The sequence below is a fragment of the Giraffa tippelskirchi genome, chromosome 7 (assembly GCF_054371585.1).
Source record: "Giraffa tippelskirchi isolate mGirTip1 chromosome 7, T2T-mGirTip1v1.2.pri, whole genome shotgun sequence".
NCBI classification, from domain to species: domain Eukaryota; kingdom Metazoa; phylum Chordata; class Mammalia; order Artiodactyla; family Giraffidae; genus Giraffa; species Giraffa tippelskirchi.
In genome coordinates, this window is record NC_137281.1 from 31623133 (window position 1) to 31648657 (window position 25525).

Consider the following 25525-nt stretch of genomic DNA (forward strand, 5'->3'; position numbering starts at 1 on the left):
CATATTTGAAGTGAAAACACATGATCAAGTGTATGTATAAATGAGTGAAAATTTTGTAGTTTCTAGGAAGGAAGTGAGGTGGTGGGAATACTACTTAGGAGAACTGCAGGAAGGCCAGTGGCTATAGTATGGTAAGCTAGGGGGAAGGCAGATCTGAGATGAGCTAGAAAAGGCAGTCATGGACAAGTTGATACAGAGTCTAGTAAACCATGGTAAAGCCTTAGGTCTTATTTAAGTGCCCTATCATAGCTCTTAATGAACTACCTGTATGTCAAGAGACATGGTCTCTCTGTCTCTCTTGTGGCCTTAAGCAATCCATTCCATTTTTCTAAGAGTTGTAAAGTGGGTAACCACATATGTCTCAAATCGTCTTGTGAGGATCAAATAAAATGGGATACTAATGAAGTGAAAGTCACTCAGTCGTGTCCGATAAGTATTAGTTAATGAAACCATAGTCACAGCACTACAAGCATTATATCTCTTAGTCCACAAGCAACAGGCTTTATTCCCACTAGGAGAATGGAGGAATGACTCTTGCACTCAATATCGAAGGCAGAGTAAGAGGTTGTTGGTGCAAAACAAATAATGGAGAGGACAAAACACTCCAGAACATAGGAGCAATAGATGCAAAGTTATCAGAAATCTTGGAGTGGAGGGTGATAATAAGCAATTGGATATGTACAGCTGGAGAGTAAGGTGCAGGAATAAGGAGGAGAAAACCCTGGAGAAATAGATTCTTAACTTATTTGGGTTATTCCGTTTTGCCGTAAGTAACTTGACTTCAAGTCTCAATTTCCTTGTGTATGAAAAGGGGCAATGACGCTTTGTTTGTAGTATAATTGTAAGAGAAACATTAAATAATCTTTTTGCACAGAATGCAACCCAGAGTAAGTTTTTAAAATATTAGCTTTTAAAGTATTAATATATACCCAAATATCCAAGGAATTCTTACTAGTGCACCAATACCCTTCTAAGCTCCTTTTCAGTGATAAGCTAACATATTCTGTCCCAGATCTTTCCCCTTCTACACTTTGATAATGACTTAATATGGGAACACACATCAGATCAGGTTTTTTAGATTACCAAAGTTGGAATGGATAGTTAATACACCAAGTGACAAAATCATATCTTGATAGGCCGAAGTGATTACATTTAACATAGATAAATGTATAGTCCTAAACTCACATTCAGAGGAAAAAAATCTATTTGAGATGAGACAGATGTGGGTAAACAGCCATTCATATGAAATATCAAAGGGTATTTTTATGTGAATGCATGCTCAATATGTGGTAAGAATGCTATATATTTTCCAAAAGTGCAGATGCGGTGGTATTTTAGTGGCATTCATAGAGGTATGTGTCTGATAGAAGAAAGTAATTATCTCACTTCACTAAAACCAAAGAAACTTATCTCAGTGACAGAAAATGGTTGATATGTACAGTTTGTTTGAATGATTGCATCTTTGAAACTAATGACTGAAGGGATCAGTATATTAATACTGCAAATGTATCTCTGGTTAGTGTCCATTTAGAATGAAAGGTATGAAAGATTCCCTGAAAGATTTGAAAAGCAATGCCTGAAAGGAAATGGGACTCACAACATTGACCTTCATCTTCTCTTTTGATTCCTGTAATTCTGCTAGTGTTAAGGAGGCCAGTAGAGCAGTTGGCAGATCTTTTCAAGGAAGTTGACCCCGAATAGTTTGCTTTTGACATACGGCCAATGGAAAAGTCAAACTGTAATTCATCTGGGGAGTCTGGTTGAAATGTGTAATGATGGGCATGACATGTACTCAGCAAGAGTGGCATGAACCCATACAAGGGAATTGGAATGCTTTCAAAAAGGATGCTCCAAAAAGAGGGTGTAGAGAAAAGCACAGCCTTCATTTGAAATAAACTCTTGGTGAATTTCAAGAGACTGGAACATGTTTTAAGGAAATCTGGGCTTGCTTTCAAAAGCAGGATCCATTTATAGTCTGAGGGGAAAGCCACAGGAGGCTAAGGGATGCTGACTGAGATGTACTTTGAATTCCTTGATTTTCCAAATCTGAAGCTCAAAGTCAAATTCAGGCCCTGCCAACTACTTGAACCATGACGAGAGTTAAAAGGTTTTCATAAGTCCTTGAAAAATATAACTACAGCTTGACGGCTTTAATTCTCCAACATCAATAATGGTGGCTGGGTTGGATAATCCTTGTGATACAACTCAGTTTCATTCCCTGGTACAAACTCTGCATTTATTCCTTGTTTTGGAAAGGTATTACTCATAGAGGAAAAATGGTAAAATGATTTATGTAAGACGATTCTCTACAAGCCATGACAGTCATGACTTGCTTTGGATTCTCGGGGTGGGTCTGAATCTCCACAGGCATGAAATTCTGTCAGCGCACACGAAAGCTCTTTTAAGAAGCAGGTGAACACAGGATTATGGACAGAAAATTCTGTGGGAAAATGGTGAGCACAGATGAAGGAAAAGTGCACCCCTGGCGGTATCATATCTGGATGAGAGATGATGTTGTGTTGCTTTAGAGACAATACTTTAGTCGCTAAGTTGTGTCCAATCCTTGTGACCCCATGGATCTCCAGGGGATCTTCCTGACCCAGGAGTTGATCCCGGGTCTTCTGTGCTGCAGGCAGTCTTCCTGCATTAAAGGTGGATTCTTTACTGACTGAGCTACCAGGGATAGATAGATAAATAGATAGAGAGAGAGACAGACGGACAGACAGATAGTCATTCAGTCTTTTAAGTCTGACAGTGATTTTTATCTAGCAGACCCTCTTTATTGAAGAATCCCCTTTATCACTTACCACTCATTCTTGACTTGTTGACTCTTGCTCTCAATTTCAGAAACACTGTTTCCAACTAAACTGGTCTTAAAAATATTACTTTCTCAGCTCTTTTCCACATGTTAATACCCCTTGCCCAGGTTCACTTTTACCCTTTTATAACATTCCCTGTAATAAACTGTATAGCCTAAACTATGCTCTAACACCTCCAAATCTTATTTGCACACCACAATAAAATGTATTTCTCACAAACTCTAAATGTTCCATGAATGCCAGCATGAGGCTGTGCTTAACACGGTCACCAAGGGACCCTCACCGACAGACGCCATGCCTTGCTGTCATTGCACCATCTGTGACTCTAGCCTCTTCCCAGTAACTAAGGCAGTGAAAGGGGAAGAGGAGAAACTTGTGCTGATCAAACCTTTCTCCAGACATGATGTCAATCAAAGATGCTCACAGCTCATATCTCGGAATCCACCCACCATAATGCTGTAGTGGAGCCACTGTTAAACGTCTCACCTATGATGCCTTAGATGTGATCTCAGTGGAAGGAAATTACGAGCAAAAACAGTTACCTGAGCAGTTGACAAAGTTTGGGGAAAGTGATAACAATAAAGACAGTAGGATTGTATGGATTTTGTTAGGAAAGAGATGTGCTAAATAAGACAGTAATAGGCTAGGAGTGAGTGATCAATAACTAATAGCTAAGTGTGAAAGCCAGCGGATTAGGGAAAAACCCAGTCTTCCTTCCTGTGTTCTTCCTTACACCACATTCACAACACTCCTGACAGCAGATGTGTGGAGGGTTTCCCCACAGCAAGCAACTTACTGAGACATCAGCAGAGTCTCCAAAAATTTAACTCAATTCTGACATGCTTTATGCAGATATAATGTCAGATCCCACAGGTCACAAGAGACTGCCCCCATTTCAGATGCCAGTCACAAGTAATAGGTCCCCAGGTTTCCCACAACTTCTGTCTGATTTGGCCACAAATAGGAGATTCCAATTACCTCCCTGCCCTTAGATTTGGTTATTTGCTAGAGAAGCTCACAGAACTCAAAGAAACACTTATTTAATTTTGCCAGTTTATTGAAGGATATGTTAAGGTTAGTGATGGTCAGACAGATGCAGATATAGATAAAGTGAGGTTTAGGGGGAGTCCTGAACTTGTGACTATGAACTTTCGTCTTGCCAGAGTTAGGAAGCATCACCTTCCTGTACATGGATATAGTCTTGGAAGTTCTCTGAACTCCATGCTCTTGGAAATTTAGTGAGGCTTCCTCACTTGAACATGATCAATTATTAATATCCACTCCATATTTAGCCCCTCTTCCTCCCCTGGAAAATGTGAAGTGGGGCTGAAAATTCTATCTCTAACCATGGCTTGGTTTTTCTTGGAATCAGCCTCCACCCAGGTGCCCACCAAGAGTCACCTCATTAGAACAAAAGGTGTTCCTAGTGCTCTTGTCATTTAGGAAATTATAAGAGCTGAAACTCCAATACTTTGGCCACCTGATGCAAAGAGCTGACTCATTTGAAAAGACCCTGATGCTGGGAAGGATTGAAGGCAGGAGGAGAAGGCGTCAACAAAGGATAAGATGGTTGGGTGGCATCACTGACTCAATGGACATGAGTTTGAGTAAACTCTGGGAGTTGGTGATGGATAGGGAGGCCTGGCAAGCTGCAGTCCATGGGGTTGCAAAGAGTCTTTACCATTTGAGCCACCAGGGAAGCTCTGGACCTAGAGAAGCGGTCCACTTTTCATTGTTAAAAGCTGATTCTTCTTCCTCTTTACTTTAAGATGAGATTCAGAAGATTTTCCTTACAAGAAAAAATGCACACACTTAAGAATCCTCCCCAATATCCCCTCTGACAGCAAACTACTATTTGGGGTTAAGTCACAGACAGTATGGCTCAATGTGTATGTGTGTATATGCACACACGTGCCTTTCTAAAACACCAATGAACACATTTTTGAGAGAGTAGTGAAAATTAATTCTGCCAATGGATTAACCTTCGTGTAGGGCAATGGTGACGCTGAATGGTGAATGCTGAAGCTCCAGTACTTTGGCCACCTGATGCAAAGAACTGACTCATTGGAAAAGACCCTGATGATGGGAACGATTGAAGTCAGGAGGAGAAGGGGACAACAGAGGACGAGATGGTTGGGTGGCATCACTGACTTGATGGACATGAGTTTGAGCAAGCTCTGGGAGTAGGTGATAGACAGGGCAGCCTGGCTTGCTGCAGTCCATGGGGTCGCAAAGAGTCAGACATGACTGAGCAACTGAACAGAGGGCAGTGGTTGAAGGTCTTGAAAGAAAATGACTGGAAACTCGAAGAGAAAGAAATCCAGGATACAGGTACATAGATGGAGTGATGGAAGTGAGCACAAATATGAGTAGTGTTGTATCACATGATAGTGTCCAGTAGAAGGCATCCACCATTGTGATAGGCAGAATAATGCCTGGCTCCCCTAAGATGTCTTCCTTCTTATTCCTGGAATTTGTGAATATATTACCTTACATGTTAGAAGGGTTTTGCAGATGTCATTAAATTAAATATTTTGAAAATGAGAAATCTGTCCTGATTTATCTGGATTGGCCCAATGTAATCAGTAGGCTCTGTATAAGTGAAAGAGTAAGGTGGGGGAGTCCCCACCATCAAAGATGTGATAAACAAAGTGGAAATTGGAGTGATGTGATTGCTGTCAAGTGGTTTTGAGTCAAAGAAGCTTGAAAGGGCTAGGAAACAAATTCTTTCCTAAATCTTCCCGAAGGAACTCTGCTGACACCTTGATTTTAATCCCATGATACCCATTTCAGACTCTGACTTCCATACCGTAAGATAATAAATTTACTTTTTTAAAGACACTACGTTTGTGGGAATTTGTTTCAGCATCAGTAGGGAACTGACATAACCATGGAGAGTCACTAAACAACAAAGTAGACATCATGATTCACCCAGCTGACCTCAGCCTATCTCTGTCTATCCCCGAGTAATGGTCATATGAATGTATCCACAGTGGCAGTGATAGAAGTAACACATGGGTCCATGGACTTCTAACACCAAAGATGATCTAAATATTAATGTTACTATATTGCCATTAGTTGAGATCAACTCTTAGCCCTTAATGTGGCATTAGTTACTCAGAACACCATCCAGCAACTTAGTTGCAAATTTTTATCTTAGATCTTTCCTACCCCTAATGGCTCAGTGTTAAAAAATCTGCCTGCCAATGCAGAAGACGCAGGTTTGATCCCTGGGACAGGAAGACCCCTTGGAGAAGGAAATGGCAGCCCACCTCAGTATCTTTGCCTGGGAAATCCCATGGACAAAGGAGTCTGGTGGGCTAAAGTTCAGGGGGTCATGAAAAGAATTGGACATGACTTAGGGACTAAACAGCAACAAGCCCTGAGGAGACAATAGTTTATCTTTCCTAAAGTTGGCAAATAATCTGGGTATGGATTTCTCTTTCCCATTTGTAGACTTTCAACCATCCTCATCATCTAGAACTTGCAGAAGGTTTGAATTATCAAATTCAAAACCATGGGATTTGCATAACATTACATCTGACTGAGGAATCTACTTTAATTTTTTTTTTTAACTTTTCATTTTGTGTTGGAGTATAGTTGATTAACAATGTTTTGATATCAAACAATGTTATGATGTTTCAGGTGGACAGCAAAGGGATTCAGCCATACATTTACATGTACCTATTTTCCCCCAAGTTCAGTTCAGTCTCTCAGTCAAGTCCAACTCTTCATGACCGCATGGACTACAGCATGCCACGCTTCTCTGTTCATCACCAAAACCCGCAGCTTGCTCAAACTCATGACCATCAAGTTGGTAATTACATCCAACCATCTCATCCTTTGTCGTCCCTTTCTCCTCCTGCCCTCTTTCCCAGCATCAGGGTCTTCTCTAAGGAGTCAGTTTTTCACATCAGGTGGCCAAAGTATTGGAGCTTCAGCATCAATCCTTCCAGTGAATATTCAGGACTGATTTCCTTTAGAGTTGACTGGTTTGATCTCCTTTTTGTCCAACAGACTCTCAAGAGTCTTCTCCAACACTGCAGTTCAGAAGCATCAATTCATCAGCACTCAGGTTTCTTTATGGTCCAACTCTCACACCCATACATGACTACCGGAAAAACTGTAGCTTTGACTATATTGACCTTTGTTGGCAAAGTAATGTCTCTGCATTTTAATATGCTGTCTAGGTTTGTCATAGCTTTTCTTCCAAGGAATAAGTGTCTTTTAATTTAATGGCCACAGTCACCATCTGCAGTGATTTTGGAGCCCAAGAAAATAAAGTCTGTCACTGTTTCCATTGTTTTCCCATCTATTTTCCCCCAAACTCCCCTCCTATCCAGGCTGCCATATAACATGGAGCAGAATTTCCAATGCTATGCAGTAGGCTATCCATTCTAAATGTAACAGCATGCACATATCCATCCCAAACTCCCTAACTATCCCTTATCCCCTCCCATTCTTCTGACCCCCCAGCAACCATAGGTTAGTTCTCTAAGTCTGTGAGTCTGTTTATGCTTTGTTAATAAGTTCATTTGTATCATTTTCTTTTTAGATTCTGCATATAAATGATATTATACAATATTTGTCTTTCACTATCTGACTGACTTCACTCATTATGACAATCTCTAGGTCCATCCATGTTGCTGAAGATGGCATTATTTCATTCTTTTTAATGGCTGAATAATATTCCACTCCATGTATACATATCACATCTTCTTTATCCATTCCTCTGTCGATGGGCATTTATGTTGCTTTCAAGTAGTGGCTATTGTAAGCAGTGCTGCAGTGAACATTGGGGTACATATATCCTTTTGGGTCATGAATTTCTCCAGAAATATGCCCTGGAGTTGGATTGCAGAGTCATATGGTAGCTCTCCTTTTAGTTTTTTAAGGGAGCTCCATACTGTTCTCCATCTTGACTATATTAATTAATGTTCCCACCAACAATTCCCTTCTCTGTGGAGGGAGTGGAAGGTTCCTTTCTCCCGCACCCTTTTGAGCATTTATTGTTTGTGGATTTTTTGACGATAGCCATTCTGACTGATGTGAGGTGATACCTCACTGTTGTTTTGATTTCCACTCTGTAATAATTAGCGATGATAAATAACTTTTCATGTCCCCCTTGGCTATCTGTATGTCTTCTTCAGAGAAATATATATTTAGGTCTTCTGCCCAATTTTTTGATTGGATTGTTTGTTTTGATGACGATAAGCCTGATGAGATAATTTATAAATTTTGGAGAATAATCCCTTGTTGGTCACATCATATGAAAATATCTTCTCCCAATCTGTGGGTTGTCATTTCATTTTGCTTATTGTTTCCTTTGCTGTGCAAAAGCTTTTGAGTTTAAATACGTCCCGTTTGTTTATTTTTGTTTTCACTTCTATTATTCTCAGAGACAGATTGAAAAAGATATCACTGTGATTTAAGTCAGAGTGATCTATCTAGGTTTTCCTCTAGGAGTTTTATAGTGTTTGGTCTCACATTTATGTCTTTAGTCTAATTTGAGTTTACTTTTGTGCGTAGTGTTAAGGAATGATCTAGTTTCATTTTTTTCACATATAGCTGTCTAGTTTTTCTAGTATCATTTGTTGAAGGGATTGTCTTTCCAACATTGTATAGTCTTCCCTCCTTTGTTGTAGATTAATGGACCATAAGTGTGTGGGTTCATTTCTGGGCTTTCTATCCTGTTCAAGGACCCCACTTTAGAGCAGAAGTATTATAGCAGTGGGATCCACTGGTTCTATCTCATATGCATCATGCAAACCATCAGACTGATAGAGCAATGAAAATGATTACTGAAATACAGACTGGTAATGACTCCTGAGTATATGGAAAGTAATCTATCAGGATGCAGTATACACCCTAAATCAATGCCTGTCATATTTTCTGGTGAACCCAACAGATATAATATATGAGTCTGAGAAATATGGCTCAAAGCTGGAGTAACCACACATATCATCACTCCTAGTGATTCCAGTACTGCAATTCTTTTGACTCTAAAGGTTTAGAAGTCCTGATCCTTTGCCAGAGGACACAGACATAATATTATTCAACTTTCAATTATAGCTACCATCTGGTTACTTTAGGATATGTGTGCCAAGAAATCAGCAGTCAAGAAAAAAAAAAAAAAAAGGAATCACCAACCTGGATAGGGTAATAGACTCCAAATATCAGGGAGAGATAGGAGTGCCGAAGAATATGTTCAGGTACCAAAGAATAGGATTTGTGTTCAAGAGAGCCACAGTCACATCTCTTGATACCTCTTTGCCCATTTTTAACAGGAAATTGACAATCAAAGCACCTGTGGCCTGAGAAGGACATTATGACTGTCAGCTATACCCACTTGATATGAGGATTTGGGTCACTTGACTGTGTAATCTACCTAAAAGCAGCAGAGGTGCTAGCCAAGGCTAGGTGGAATCTAAAATGCGAAGTCGAGGAAGGAGGTTATAAGTCATAATTAACTACAGCAGGAAAACAGACAAAGCAGAATCCTGGAGAAGCCATTTCCAAAACTTATCAGATGGAGAAAGTAGTTAATTCCAGTTAGCACAAGGTGCTCCACTCAGGTCTGTCTCCACTCCCCGACATCCTCCTTTCCACTTGCAGGCCTGAGTCACACATTCCTGAAGCTGCTGAGACTGTCGGTAGCTGAAGGCTCTTACATGAATCATTCCCCAGGAATTTCCTCAAAAGAAGAGAGCTGAATTATGCAAACCCATAACCTATTCCTGAGACATGCCTCCTAGAGTCACTGGTGGAGGAGGAGGTAAACATGAGTCAAAAGAGGACAATTATGAAGACTCATCCCGCCCCCAGTGATTCCCCTGGATTGGAGTGACTGTGTTTATAATTCCATGTTCCTCATTATTCGCTATTTCGCTCACCCACAGGTGCAGACTCAAAGCCTATTCCCCCCAAACCTTTTATATATAAATGTTCACCTCAGAGTCTATTAGGGGGAAAACCTGACCTATGGCATCTACAGTAAGAACCATGAGGAAGACGTGCAGGATTCTATGAAAGTGTAGAATCTAAGATTAGGTTTAAATCAGTCAGTCAGTTCAATCGCTCAGTCGTGTCTGACTCTTTGCGACCCCATGGACTGCAGCACACCAGGCTTCCCTGTCCATCACCAACTCCCATATTAGGTATTGGATGGATGTGCTGTTTCCTTCTTTATTTAGACCTGGAAATTGAAATCACTTCTTTGTTCCCCTGTCCTTTTCCCTCTGCCTCTCCCACTAAGGAAACTTTGACCAACATCAAAAAGCAGCCACACAGTAGCGAGCTGACTTAGCCATAAAGATTTCCCATTGCTGTGATATATGTGACTTTTTCCTTTTGCTGTCTCTTAATTCTGCCCCCTGGACTTGCCTCTAAGGTGCGGAGAGAGAACCAAGTCTCTGTACTTTCAAGAATGCCTTTCTTCTCAAATTATCACTTGAACAGAGAGGATGATCCCACACAGACCCCTTTAAGTTATCCAACGGGCTTCCAAATATGAGAGAAGCACAAAATATGCCTCCCAGTTTTCTGGAACCTCTATGAGTAGAAGAAAAATACAAATTATCATTGCATATTAAAGGCATCTGGGAAATGAGGTGATCACTGATAATCATGAACCTACATATGAATATAGGTTCATAAACATTTTACCTTTTAAGGCATTTTATTTAATATTAAATAAAAGCCTCAATTTTGGAATCAGATCTTGTGGCCTCCAATTCTACCTCCTCCAATTCCCAACTGTTTCATTTTGAGCAGATCAGTTAAACACAGTGGTTTAAATGCACAATCTGTCTACGTGTAAGGGGGTTTATAATAGGTAGCTAGCATGTGGTACATGTTCTGTCCAAGCCCCTCTTCTCTGACAGTGAACCTGTCCCCCTGCTGCAGCTGTTGATTGCTCCTAGCACTTAACTGTACATTTCATCAAAGGTTTTCCCTTGGTTGACGAGATCTACCTAGTTTTCCCTTGGTTGAGGTCCACCTGAAGTGGCTGGGCAACTATTCATACCCACCTCACCCCCAGCACTCAGGCCAGTAATTGAATCTGCAGTGGGTATATATCCCAATTCTGACCAAGGAATTATGAAAATATTCTACAGGAAATTCTTCCTCATTAGGAAGAGACAATCTTTTCCATCCTCAGTATGTTGGTGGTGTTTCCATGTACTACATGAAACAGCTGTAGTTACCAACAAACTATACGGAACACAGAACAAACATTGAAGGTGCCAGGACAGGGAAGAAAATTAAATATTTGATAACATAGGTAACTCCCTAAATCAAACGTTCCAGAGAATTTTGTTTCCCCCTGAAAAGACTCAACTTCCTATTATGTTGGTTAACACTTGTCTTCATTATTTAGTGAGTTGATTCAAGGGCCCTCTTTCTTGCAAGCAAAAGGAGCCTAACAGATACACAGGGTGTGTGTTTGTGAGGGGCTGGGGGGCGGGTGAAGAGAGAGAGACAGAGGCAGAGGTAGAAGGAAGAGAGAGGGGAAAAGAGAACATACGTATCCTGGCATCTGCTTTGATTCCCTTATCTTAGTCACTGAGGAAGCCCTACCTGTGTCCTCAAAACACTGCCCAGCTTTCTTTTTTCTAGAACTAGATTGAATTGGGTTTCACTAAAGGGGACCTGAAAAACTGATATTGATTAATTCCTATTTCAAAGTGTTTAGAACAGCTACAGTACAATAGACACTCAATGATAATCAGCTATTTATAGCATTCTTAATTATCAAGATACAGTATGTTCTTTCATCTTATCACTCATTATGAAACCAAAGTGGTGGTTTTTAAAGCTAGTTTCACATTAGTATCACCTGCAGAGCTTTGAAAACTGCATGCAGTCCAAATCTTCCACTTTCATGGTAATGGAGTAACTGATTCAAGTCTTCAATGTATATAACTGGGAAACTAGACAAAATATATGAAACGACTTGTATTGATGTGATGACTATATGACTAGATATTTGGTCTTTGTCCTTGGTTCCTGGCATATAGCTCCTAAAACCTTTGGAATCTCTGGCATGATAGAAAGCATCCTTTGTTCAAATGAGGTCATTGTTGTTTTTTTTTTTTTTCAGTGAAACACAGTTTACTTACATGTACAAAAACACATATACAAACATATACATATATGTAACTAAAATTAAAGGTTCATAAGGCAATATTTACTCTCAGTGCAAATCATGTATTTTTTTAAAATTTTTATTGGAGTATAGTTGATTTACAATGTCATGTTAGCTTCTGCTGTACAACAAAGTGAATCAGTTATAGATATACGTATATCCCCTCTTTTTCATATTCATTCCCCATATAAGCTATATAGAGTTCTCTGTGCTATATTATTAATCTTTATTAGTTATCTATTTTCTTAATAAGAGGGTGTATATGTCAATCCCAATCTTCCAATTTATCTACCCATGGCCACCCGTGGTAACCATCATTTTGTTTTCTACATCTGTGACTCAGTTTTTGTTTTATAAGTGAGTTAATTTGTGCCATTTTTTAGATTGCACATATAAACAGGAGACCCAGATTTGATCCCTAGGTTGGGAAGATCCCCTGGAGAAACGAATGTCTACTCACTCCAGTATCCTTGCCTAGAGAATCCCCCTGGACAGAGGAGCCTCACAGGCTACAGTCCATGGGGTCGCAGAGAGTTAGACATGACTAACCAACACTTCACTTTATAAGTGATGTTATACGATATTTGTCTTTCTCCAGCTGACTTCACTCAGTGAAGAGATGAAAATCTCTAGGTCTGTCTGTGTTGGTGCAAATGGCATTCTTTTGTTCTTTATTATAGCTGAGTAGTATTTCATTGTGTATGTGTACAACATCTTCTTTATGCATTCCTCTGCTGATGGTCATTTAGGTTGCTTCCATGTCCTGGCTGTCATAAATAGTGCTTCAATGAACATTAGGATGCATATATCTTTTGAATTATGATTTTCTCCAAATATATGCCCATGAGTGCGATTGCTGGATCATGCATGCATGTTAAATCACTTCAGTCATGTCTAACTCTTTGCAATCCTATGGACTGTAGCCCACCAGGCTCCTCTGTCCATGGTATTCTTCAGGCAAGAATACTGGAGTGGGTTGTCATGCCCTCCTCCAGGGGATCTTCCTGACCCAGGGATGGAATTTGCATCTCTGACAACTCCTGCATTAGCAGGTGGGTTCTTTACTACTAGTTCCACCTAGGAAGCCCTGCTGCATCACAGGGCAACTCTGTTTTTAGCTTTTTAAGGAATGTCCGCACTATTTTTCATTGTAGCTCTACCAATTGACATTCCCACCAACAGTGCAAGACAGTTCCCTTTTCTCCACACCCTCTCCAGCATTTATCGTTTATAGATTTTTTGTGTGTTGATGATGGCCATTCTGACTCATGTAAGGTGATAACCTCATTGTAGTTTTGATTTGTATTTCTCTAATAATTAGTGATGTTGAGCATCTTTTCATGTGCTTTTTGACCCTCTGTGTCTTCTTTGGAGAAATGTCTGCTTAGATCTTCCATGCGAGGCCACTCTTGATGGGCACCTAGATAGCCTCCGGAGCGGGGAGGGCCTGGTTGTCACATAAAACCAAGGATTAGGAGGTTGGAACTTTCAACCCTACCCCTTGGAGGCAGAGCTGAAGTTTGAGTTAATCACCAGTTGCCAAGGATTTAATCAATCATAATTACTTAATGAAATTTCCATAAAAACCCCTAAATGCAGGGTTTGGAGAACTTCTGGGTTACTGAACACATGAAAGTGCTAGAAGGAAGGTATACCTGGAAGGGACATGGAGTCTCTGTGTACCTTCTCCCATACCTTGCCCTACTCACTTCCATTTGGCTGTTCCTGATGGTGTCCTCTGCAATAAACTGGCAATAGTAAGTAAAGGGCTTTCTGCTGTTCTGTGAGCCACTGTAGCACATTATCAAACCTGAGGAGAGAGTCGTGGTATCTCTGGATTTATAGCTGGTTGGTCAAAAGTACAGGTGGCAACGTGGGACTTGCAAGTGATGTCCCCAAGCCTTGTGGGACCAAGCTCTTTACCTGAAGGGACTGTGCTAACACCAGGTGGTTAGTGTCACAGTTGAATTATACAGCATCCGGTTCGTGTTCGGAGAGCTAGAGAATTGGTTGACAGGGAGAGACCATACATTTATATCAAAAGCGTTGTGAATAAAAGCAATTCAGTTAGACATCATACAGTAGGCAGGATAGGGATTATGATACCCGAGAGAAAGGAAATAAGTGAGATGAACCTTATAATTCCCCTAGATTTCCAGACCCAGTACAGAAGAAGGAACTCCAGAAAGGCAATATTCTTGAGATTATGAAGCAGATATTACAGGGTTAAAGGAGTCCAAGGTACTGGAAGGGATGACGATACACAGACAAAAAGCTCCAGAAATCTGCAACAGGTCCCATGGGTCTATTATTGAGTACAAAGCTACATGAATGTAGTGAATAATTCCATAAACCCAAGCAAAGGAACCCTACCAGGAAGCTGTAAGATAAACGATTATGATAGTCTTCTTAGTTCTGACCAATCAAAGTGGAGGTTGCTCACTGAACACCCAGAATACCCTGGAGGCAAAGATATATCACCCCTTAGTAGTAACACAAAACTGTCTCTAGAATAATAACTACTGTCCACCAACACTAACAGCATTTAAAAAGAAGCAAGTTACTGATCTGAAAGTAACTTAACTCTCAAACAAGACAACATTTAATGTCTGCAAAAGAAGACAACAAATCCCAGATTCTACCAATGTAATATTCACAATGCCCAATGCCCAGTAAAAATTATTAGGCAGATAATTTTGGGTAGTCAAGGCAACATCAGGTATGTAAATTTGATACCCCCAACTTCTCTAACAAAATAAACAGCAAAGCTCAATAAAACAAATAAAATGACAGAAACTCTAACTGCAACACATAACATGAAGATCATGAACAACTAAAACTAAATTGCCTGTAAGTTAAAAAATAAACACCAAATTCCAGCCAGGTTTCTTTGCACTTTCTGCCACAAGAATGTGGAAATCCAAGTACAGTTTGGAGAAAACTTTACTGAACAGAAATGAGAGGATCTATGTTTAGTTTTTTTCTCAATTTTTCTAAAACCGTATCAGAAAAAGATAGACTGCCCTCTGTATGAAATGCTTAAAGCATGCAGGTAGACAAAAAAGCTAAACATTGTTGTAGGGGAGAAGTGGTGAAAAGAAAAGGAGAGACACTTTTGAAAGTGGATAGTAAAAGGGGGAAAAAATCAAAAGCATAAAATTCAGGATTCAGCAAGATAAAATAAGTAGATGATATCCAAGATCACTCAACACCATCTCCAGTCCCTCACACACACACACACACACACACACACACACACACACACACACACACACACACACACACACACACACACACACACACACACACACACACACACACAGAAACACACACACACACACACACAAAGAAACACAGTTTTCTACTCTGACAGAAGAGGGCACTCTTGAACTAGGAATCTTATAAGCCATTACAAACTAACGGGTCTGACCACCGAATATCCAAGGAATGAATATTCTTAACTGCTGTGTCTGTATTTGTGAGTGTGTGTGTGTGTGTGTGTGTGTGAAACAAAAAAAACCTATATAACACAGCATTCAAAGCTGAATTACTATACTCAAGCATTTAGGGATATGAAAAAACAATTTGAGTTGGAAATTTTAAAAGTAAAAGTAAAAATGGGGAGAAAAGGAGAAAATGAAATAAGACTTGATGATCTCTGGAAAGAAATAGAAAAATAAGACAAAGTAATATTAGAAATTATGACTAGATTCCAAAGTGCTCAAAGAAAAAATATTTAAATGAGAATATTAAAAAGACATTGAGGAAAACAAACAAACAAACAAAAACACCATGCAATGAAAATGGGTTAAATAAGTAAAAATGTGTGAGAAAAAATGGTTGAAATTGAAGACAGTCAAAGAGAAAATAGCATCTGTACAATTGGAGTCCCTGCAGAAACTAAGACGATGGAACAAGATTCATATTAAAACCACTGTAAAATATTAATAGCACTTTCCAGAAAGAGAAAAAAGAAAACCTTGTAACAATATATTTAAAGCACCAGGTAATTTGTAAAGATTTAAGAACTATCCTTAGGACTTCCAACATAAAAATAAACTATCTCACAAGGGGAGATATAGACTTCTTATCAAGCACACATGGAACATTTATAAAAATTTAACATATTGTAAAATAAAAATAATAATCTCTGTAAATATCACTCTGATCAAAATTTAATAAAACTGAAAATTGTTGGGAAAAAACCCTAGAAATCAAATGTTCTGATTTTCCACAGATCTTTATCAAGTATTTGACATGATATTTACTTGTCCTTTGGCTCAAATTCAGCCTGAAATTTTTGGTCAGGTGCTGGGTTAAATAAAGCCACGGGTCTATTAGCTCTCCTTCACAACTCTTCCAGTTGGTTCCTTTAAATTCCTAGCACACATGGCAAATAGTGGCCTAATCATCAGTTTTTCTAACCTACACTAAGATTCAAACTTCTAGTGCTAAAAATGCACAATGAGAAAAATCTCAGAATATATAATTTTTGAACTGCTAAGTTGCAAGTTATTAAGAAGGGAGGCTTTTCAGCTCACTCCATTATGTTTGAAGTGGGGTGGGAGACTTCTAGAATTTAACTAAGAGGATACTTTGAAGTATATTCCAATTAATGATAAGAAATGGACACTGCTACGATTTTTGAGGTTTAATGTTCACCTTCCTTCTAACCCAGAATTTTGAAACAGCAACATATAGCATGTTGAATACTCAGATGGAAAAATTACACCAAATGAACAGAAAATACTTTGAGCTCTCTATTCATTCCATCATTCAGAAAAGTGTATTTACTACCAGCTACATGTGAGAATCTCTGATAGATAATCGCCCCCTAAGATTTTAAGACACAGTCCTTGCCTTCCAATAGCTTATCATTCACTGAGAGAGACAAATTCACTGATAAGACATGTAAGTAAAATGAAATGAATATTATTGTGGGCATAGGGGTAAACGTTAAAAAAACAAAAACTATGCTTGAGATGAAGAAGTAAATAAGGAGATCAGTGCTTCACAAAGCAGGTGAAAATTAAAATGCAATTTTGGATGTTAAGAGACAGTTTACTTAAATATACAAATAGGAAAGTGTATCTGTTAGCTATTTCTGCGGCATTGCTGCATAACATACAACCCATGGCATACAACAATAAGCATTTATCACTGTACATGTATGTGGTTGAACTGGGCCAGTTCTGAACAACTCAACTGAGCACACCTATATATCTTCAGGGCCAGTTCTGAATAACTCAGCTGAACACACCTGTATATCTTAAGGGTGGGGTGCTCTGGATCCTGGCTGGGACTGGCTGGTAACTTGACTTCAAGCTGCAGAGCTGAATGGACTTGGTCTTCACTGTGCATTCTTCAGATCACATCCAAATATGCATTCTGAGATCCATGGTGAGGGGCAGTAAGCTCCACGGGGAAAGTACTTCTAACATGAGCAGGAGAGCAAAAGAATGAGCAAAGACCAGTGTCTCTTTGGCCTGAAGTGGGAGCTGGGAAATGGCACAGAGTCACTTCTTCCCACATTTCATGTTCCATAGTCAGTCATTAATAGGATGGTACAATAAATTCATCCCACTCTGAGGGATGATACTGAAAAATCTGTGACAAGAAAGAGGATGCACAATTCTAATATAGTGGGGAAATGAAGAACTGGGAATAAATGATTCAATCAAAAAGTATATTCCCAGATGATATAATATTAATAGATGAGCCAGAATTATTTTAAAAACTTTATACATATATATTAAATATATGAATTGTTAAAATATATTGAAAAAGACTGCATCTACATATGTTATTTTAAGGATGCTATAGTAGTTCCTTTAGATAGGGTGGGCATAGGGAACATTGTCACAGGTAAGGGTAAAATCTGAGCATTTTTCCCCCAAAATAAACATTTAATTTCCTTTTGAATTAATATTTATTTTATGATTAAATATGTTACCTTTTTATTTATAGTCTGTTATCTCTTACCCACAATTATAAATAGCTCTTACTGTCTTATTCATCTGTTTGGCATGCAGGAAACAGAGAATGTATTATAAATTTTCAGTAGATGGTAAATCCTTGCCCCATCACAGTTAGCACTGAAATTCTTACTAATAAAAAGATGCTGCATATCAATTTTTACCTTAAGAAATGTGGGGAAGACAGGGACATAAATTAGAAATGAAATGAAGCACAGTATTTAGAATTTAGACAACTAACATCTAGAAGATGCTGTGGTGTAACTGAAAGCAGGGAGTAGATAACAATTACAGTGATTTTTAAGCATCTACCCAGAGGGAGAAGGCAATGGCACCCCACTCCAGTACTCTTGCCTGGAAAATCCCATGGACGGAGGAGCCTGGTGGGCTGCCATCTCTGGGGTCGCACAGAATCGGACACGACTGAAGCGACTTAGCAGCAGCAGCAGCAGCTAAATACAGCTAGCTGAATTCCCAGTAGCTGAGTCTTTACCACAGGAATCCACCTCCCGTGCTTTTGTTGGCAGCCTCTAGTAAGCTTTTGGTTGGCAGCATCTGAAAAGGCAGTGTCTTGTCCCTACTATTTATTAAAATGTGTTATCTATATTTTAAAGGGAACGTTTTCTATCTGTGTACTTTGTGATCAGTAACAATGTGGTAGGCAAAGTCATGAAAGATTAGCTGGGATTTAAAGTAATTTGATGTTTGACTGTGATAATGAAATATGTATTGGATATTTGTATACTGTATTGGATCTTTGCTTGGTAAACAGGGATAGTTTTCAACTGGGAAAGTTTCATTCCAAAATAATCACAACACTGAACCCTACCAGCACATTGAAAGAGAAAAAAGGGTGATTACTTTATCTATTGAAACATTTTACAACTTTGGAGAATATATATATTCTTTCATGGACTTAACCACCAATTTATGTGTTTGTACGTGTATAATGACATATGCAAATTATTAGTAAAAGTGTTTAAATTGTATACCTATATGGAATACCATATATACATCTATGTATATGATTAGTAATGATGTATATATATACGTGATAGTGTATATGTATATGAAGTTATATGAAGTAAATTGTATATAAAATATAAATGTAACTAGTTATGATATGTGAAATTATATACACACACACACACACATGCGTGACTTACAAGTCAGTGTGCTTAATAAACAGTTGCTGTTACTGTAAGTTAATGACTTTTTTCATGCTATTTCTAACACTGAAAGTCCCTTGAAGGAAGGAACTAGAGGAAAGATGTGTGTGTGTGTGTGTGTGTAATATAGAGTCATATATATTGATATTTAATCAGATATACAATTGTATATATTATGAACTCCTATATATTATATAATCATATACATTTATAATGATATCTTATATAGTGATATAATGATATCTTATATAGTCTCATATAACCTAATATAAGATTATATATTATGGGGGGAATTACTTATAAGGGGGAAAACATTGAGCTTATATCTATAGATGGCCAGTAAACTGCTCTCAGATAGACAATAAGCTGCTCTTTAGGGAAGAACGACAAAAGAAAACATGGAAACACATTTAGACTCTAACTAAACATATACTAGATAATAAGCATAGCAGGTGCTTTCAAATGAAATTACATGCTTCTTCTCACTTAATAATCCTGCCAAAACTATGAGATAAATGGCATCCTAATTTGTTTGATTATACTAATAATTTCCATACTGAGCTTTCTGGGTCAAAATGTATGAACATTTCTATGGTTCTTGCATGCAGTAATCTAATTTTAGTAACTTTCATAAAGAAAACACCAAAGAGGTATTTATTTGTAATGTGAATTAGGTTATCCGGGGCTCTTCATTTCAAAGTTTTATTTCCTATGAAATGCTGTTGGGTAATATTGATTCACGATTAGATAGCAAGGGGTCTTTTTCCAAAGCATTTGATTTAAACAATGACAAAAAAAAAAATTAGTTACTAGTCATTCTCCTTTTACTAGTAGATATTGCCAAGGAAATTGAGTTTTATTGCATTTGACTATACCTGTGGGTAATGGTCAGGGTAGTGTACTTTACAAAGATTAGCAGGTAATAAACTGGCTTCTGCCTGGGCCTTTGAACCAAGGGCAGCCCTGTTTAATCTCACAGCCTGCTGTGTAGAAACTGTTTCCTGAGGTATTCTCACTTAAATGTGGCATCTAAGAAATGTCTTTTTGAAGTACAGCACAGTTGTGTTTTCCTAAAATACCACTGCTGAAAATCCCTTCTCACAAGGGATGTGAATGCCAATAAATGAGACTATCATAAAGGAAAAAATCTTACTTTAGGAAAAAAAAAATTATTCATGTCCTCAAAAAACATGTCCTAGACCAGTATGATGACAACAGGTATAGGAATGAAGAAATGATGAAAATGTGGTTCTTTCCCTCAAGAAACTTGAAGTCTTATAAAAGAAATAGCAGATAAACAAGCCCTCCAGTGTTGACAACACTAATCACAGTGATTTATGGTGTTTGGTGATCATAGTAAAAAGAGCAATCATTTATTAAGCACATCATCTGTGCCACATGCGGAATCAAATATTTACAAATATAATCTCACTGGATAATCACAATAGCCTGATGTGGTAGGTGCACTATGATCATTCTCATCTTCCTGAGGGTTACCTGGGGTCAGAAAGTTTAACTTGTCTGGCTGAAATAATGTGGAGGGGAAGTGGCTCCATCAGGAACTGAGCTGTCCAACTACAGAGTATCTCATCTCTATTCTGTAGGGCTCAACGAAGGGTGGGATTATCTTTTATTTGGGAGGATGGTGGAGGTTAGTGGTGATTGGCAGGGAATTATATTCAAGGATTCATAAAAGAGTAAGATATTAAACAAGCTGAGCTTAAAAAAAAATGCTTTCCCAGCAGACTCGAACATGGGGAATTCCAGGAAAAGGACACAGCACGTGAACAGAGAGAAGGGCCTGAGAAACCATGACTTTCAGAAGACAGACGATTCTGCATGGCTGAAAATATTCTGCAAAAGGAGTAAGTGGCCTTACATGATTCTGCAAAGATAGTCATGTGACATAGCTACAGCTTTTAGAGTGTGAATTGTCATTGGATGCCATGGAAGAGGCTCAAGCAAGAGAGTTGTATGGCTGATTCAAGTTTCAGAAAGATGGCTCTTCAGAGAGACGGAGAGATTACAGGGACAGAACCTGAAAATGGCCATTCTGAGAAAAAGGCTATTGCAAATGTCCAGGAAAGAAATTATGGACGAAAGGGCAGTGGTAATGGGATGGGAAAGTCAGGTGAGATGGAGGAATATTTGACTGGATGTCAGTGGATACGGAAGAGAAAGGACTGAGGAGACTTCATGTTTCTAGTTCAGGGGCTGGGGTGGAAGGGAGCTGTAGTGTTGGTGCAGCATCACTGGAAGGCAGGGAGAGAAAGAATGAGGACGTTTTGCTTATGTCTGACACTGAGTTATGTCAACTTATGGGGTTACTTCTCCAGAATGAAAGCTTTTAATGCACTTTATTTCCAAATTAATTGTGACTCAAGCCTCAGCATACTAGTTCAGCAGCCCACACATTTCGAACCGTAACTGATAAAGCACTTTTTATCCAAGTTCTGTCTTCAACTCAGGAGGTTGGAGAGGTGCAGCTAAATCCGTAAGTTCATCTACCATAGTGGATGGGCAGGGGAAGCAGCAACCAACAGCAACAACAAATACCTCTGGAACACAGTTTTGTCTTCTTTGAGCCCCTGGACCTCACTGGTGAATGAATTTCTCTTTTCACCATGACCTGTCTTATTGAGAAAATTTCAGGTCTACTCCTCATATCCTTCTGTTTGCTACTATAGTTCTGTTCCTTGCTCCTATCCATATTAATTCACTTGATAGGATTTTCCCTGCCACCAAAAACTTCTTACACAACAATTTTCTATACTTTATTAGGCATTAGCCTGTATACCAACATTGCGTTTACCATACATTGACATTATATTTATTGGTTGACACATTAGCTACTGTAAATATATATTATCTTTTTTCATCTAAAAAACTTTTGCTGAAGCTTTGAGAATAGAAAACACAAACTCCCTTAGGATTTGAAGATACAGGTAAAGGATATGAGTTATTGAGAATCCATTCTACTATGCCAGATACTTTCTTTTATAACCATTTATTCTCCTGACTCACACTGTGAGATTGGTATTTGTATCCACATTTTAAAGAAAAAGGTTACAATGTTAACGATGTTTGAAGTGTGGAAGCCTAAGTTGCTAAATTGTGTCTGACTCTTTGGGACCCCATGGACTGTAGCCCGCCAGGCTCCTCTGTCCATGGGATTCTCCAGGCAAGAGTACTGGAGTGGGTAGCCATTCCCTTCTCCAGGGGATCTTTCCAACCCAGGGATTGAGCCCAGGTCTTCTGCATTGCAGGAAGATTCTTTACCATCTCAACCACCCTAGAAGCCCTTAATGAGATTTAACACCTGGTAAACATGCCACAACTCACTGGGATTCAGCTCAGGCTTGTGAGGAGATAAAATACCGCTGCCTTCAATTGCTTCCCTCTGTTGCTGCTGCTGCTGCTAAGTCGCTTCAGTCGTGTCCAACTCTGTGCGACCCCATAGATGGCAGCCCACCAGGCTCCGCCGTCCCTGGGATTCTCCAGGCAAGAACACTGGAGTGGGTTGCCATTTCCTTCTCCAGTGCGGCAAAGGGAAAAGTGAAAGTGAAGTCGCTCAGTCATGTCCAACTCTTAGCGACCCCATGGACTGTAGCCTACCAGGCTCCTCCATCCATGGGATTTTCCAGGCAAGAGTACTGGAGTGGGGTGCCATTGCCTTCTCCCTCTGGGTAGATGCTTAAAAATCACTGTAATTGTTATCTACTCCCTGCTTTCAGTTACACCACATCATCTTCTAGGTGTTAGATCTGAACAGATTAGAGCACTGCCCAAGATGAAATGCTCACTTTAGGACAGACATTCATTACCCTAATTGTTTTACTAATACATTCTAAAGTGATCATTTCTTGCTGTGGAAAATCTGATACAGATATTCACATTGTCCATATTCACGGCTCCTTTGTGAAATTCCAAATATTTGCAGAAGAGTTTTAAAGAGGATTTATAAATGCTTTAAATATTTATCTCTCTGGTGTCGAAGAATGATCCTTCCATCATATATCCACTCTTGTTGTTTATGACTGTGTAGAATTCAAAGATTGATATATACATGGAAGCAAGAGAGTTACAATAAACATAGCAACTGAAGTCATCTGCATAATAAAATGCTAAGTCAGGAGGGAAAGAAGAGAGACAAGAACTCTGTGAGTTGGATTAAATCACATTTTAGATATTTGGTATAAGAGAAGGAAAAGGTTCCAATGTGAGGGATATATTATGAGGAGATGGATAAAAAAGATTTTCATTAAATTTTTAGAATCAGAGATCACTCTATGTCATTTAATTGTCATAACTATTTTTCATACAAGATTAATAGGTCTTTGGCATCTTATGGAAAGGTATCCACATATTTAATGGGTTACATTAACTGTGTTTATTTTTTTTTTTTACTTTTATTTTTTTTTATTAATAAATTTATTTATTTTAGTTGGGGGCTAATTACTTTACAATATTGTAATAGTTTTTGCCATACATTGACATGAATCAGCCATGGGTTTACATGTGTTCCCCTTCCTGGACCCCCCACCCACCTCCCTCCCCTAGGATGAATAAATGAGAAGAACCATTAGAATAAAGGCAAAAACTTGAATTTTAATTCACGTTCTATCCTACTTTCTTTATGTGATATTAGAGGAGATAGCTTAACCTCAGGGCCTTCATTTTCACTCACACACAACAAATGAAAAGAGTAGCATCTTTCTTCCCCATTCCAGAGACGGGCAAGGAGGAGTCATTGTCACGTTCATCAGTCCAGCTAAGCAATGCAGGAGTTTGCCAACCTCATAAATAATACTTTTCTAAAAATGCAGCCAAAATTCAAAGATGCAAATTGTAAATATTAGAATTACAAATTATTATGGTAATTCTGTTTTCAGAGAACTAACGTATGATAGTCTATCACTGATTTTACCTTTTATTTCAGATGAAAATTTTGATAACATAATATGAAATTTTCTTATCACTTCTTTAGTTTTGCTCTTTTGTTTCAATATCAAGCATATGGATAGCTGGCTTATGAGTATCCAGCTAACCCTAGACTGCTTTCAAAATACATTTTAATACTGAATCTATCTTGTAATTTCATTATACTTTTTGATACTCCACTTTATCACTAATGTGGTACTTTTCCCTCTTGTCCACAACTCAATAAATATTCAAGTAGCTGCACAAACTGGTATGCTACTGATGTGAATGGTGACAGCAGGTAGACACACTACGTGAGAAAATGAAATAGTTCGTTATCTGATGAGCAAAAGCCAAAATCTGGGGTACAAAGGGGAGTCCTGGGTCCCAACACACACAAATGGCGGGTGTTTTGAAAGTTAAATCTATATAAATGAAAGATTAGACTGTGTGTGTGTGTGTGTGTGTGTGTGTGTGTGTGTGTGTCTGTTCAGAGAAGCTAAAGATTAGGAGCAGAGACAAAGATTCTTCATGACAAGCTTTCCAAGAGAAGAAGCTAGTAGAGTCAGGAAGCCTTTTCACAACAAAGAGAATATGCAAAAGATTTGCAGAGTCTCAGAGGCTCAGAGTAGGAGCAATTTTGACGCGAGGGGCATTATTAAGAGGGCAGTGTAGGGGAAAGTTTTGATATACATTTCAAGAAGATTCAATAAACATCTGAATAAAATTTTATTTGAGAGAAATGGTGATATCTGTGGAAATAGTAGATTTGAGATATGCCTTGTAGATAATTAAGAGAGAAAATAGCGTGGGACCAGACGAGGAGGATTTCTGGGCCCTAATAACTCTCACTGTTGATTGCCAAAATTAGGTTCCACAAATTGGTAGACACGGAGATGTGATCCATGCTTTTTTCTGCCTATCTGAGACAATGAGAACTTTCATCTCCTCCTCCAGCAGAACTGAACGCTCCTGCATGCAAGAAATCCCGCTTGCCATCAATTCAGTTTTCCATGTGGGACTTTCCTGATGGGGCTTTCTTGATTCTTACTCATTCTTTTCTTTCCTGGCCACCCTGCTCCCCAACTCCTTCTTCTAATAACTTAGAATTCTGTTTCCAAAAATATCAAACAGGCGGGTACAACTTTTCAGTGCTTCCTACTCTAGTGACGTAAAACACACACAAAAATTTTCTGCTAATCCTGAGTAAAACAAACAACAACCTGTCAGCAATGCTCCTGGGGCTAGATCGTGCAAGTTGACATGCGCCGCTACCAGCAGCAAGCCCATCATTGGGATGTGTGCATTCTTGAGAGGCTATGAGACATTTAGGACAGTCTTCCTGCCGCTCTCATTCAGTTCTGTACGTTCTGTAAGTTTCTTAGAAGCAGAGACTCTGAATTACTTTTCAAAACATGAATAATCCTGTATCTCTGGAATCAAAAAGCAATATGAATTGATTCTAAGGAAAAAAAAAAAACAGGGGGAAAAAAA

General features: G+C 38.8%; 1 protein-coding gene across 4 annotated transcripts in view; it reads left to right on the plus strand.

Annotated features, from left to right (window-relative positions):
• CDH8 (cadherin 8) overlaps positions 1 to 25525 on the plus strand; it is a 1308359-nt gene that overhangs the window by 804673 nt on the left and 478161 nt on the right. For all 4 annotated transcript variants that reach the window (XM_081511605.1, XM_081511603.1, XM_081511604.1 and 1 more), the window contains one exon: positions 20857 to 20976. The gene's annotated coding sequence lies outside the window, so the exon portion shown is untranslated. The remainder of the gene's footprint in view (positions 1 to 20856; positions 20977 to 25525) is intronic.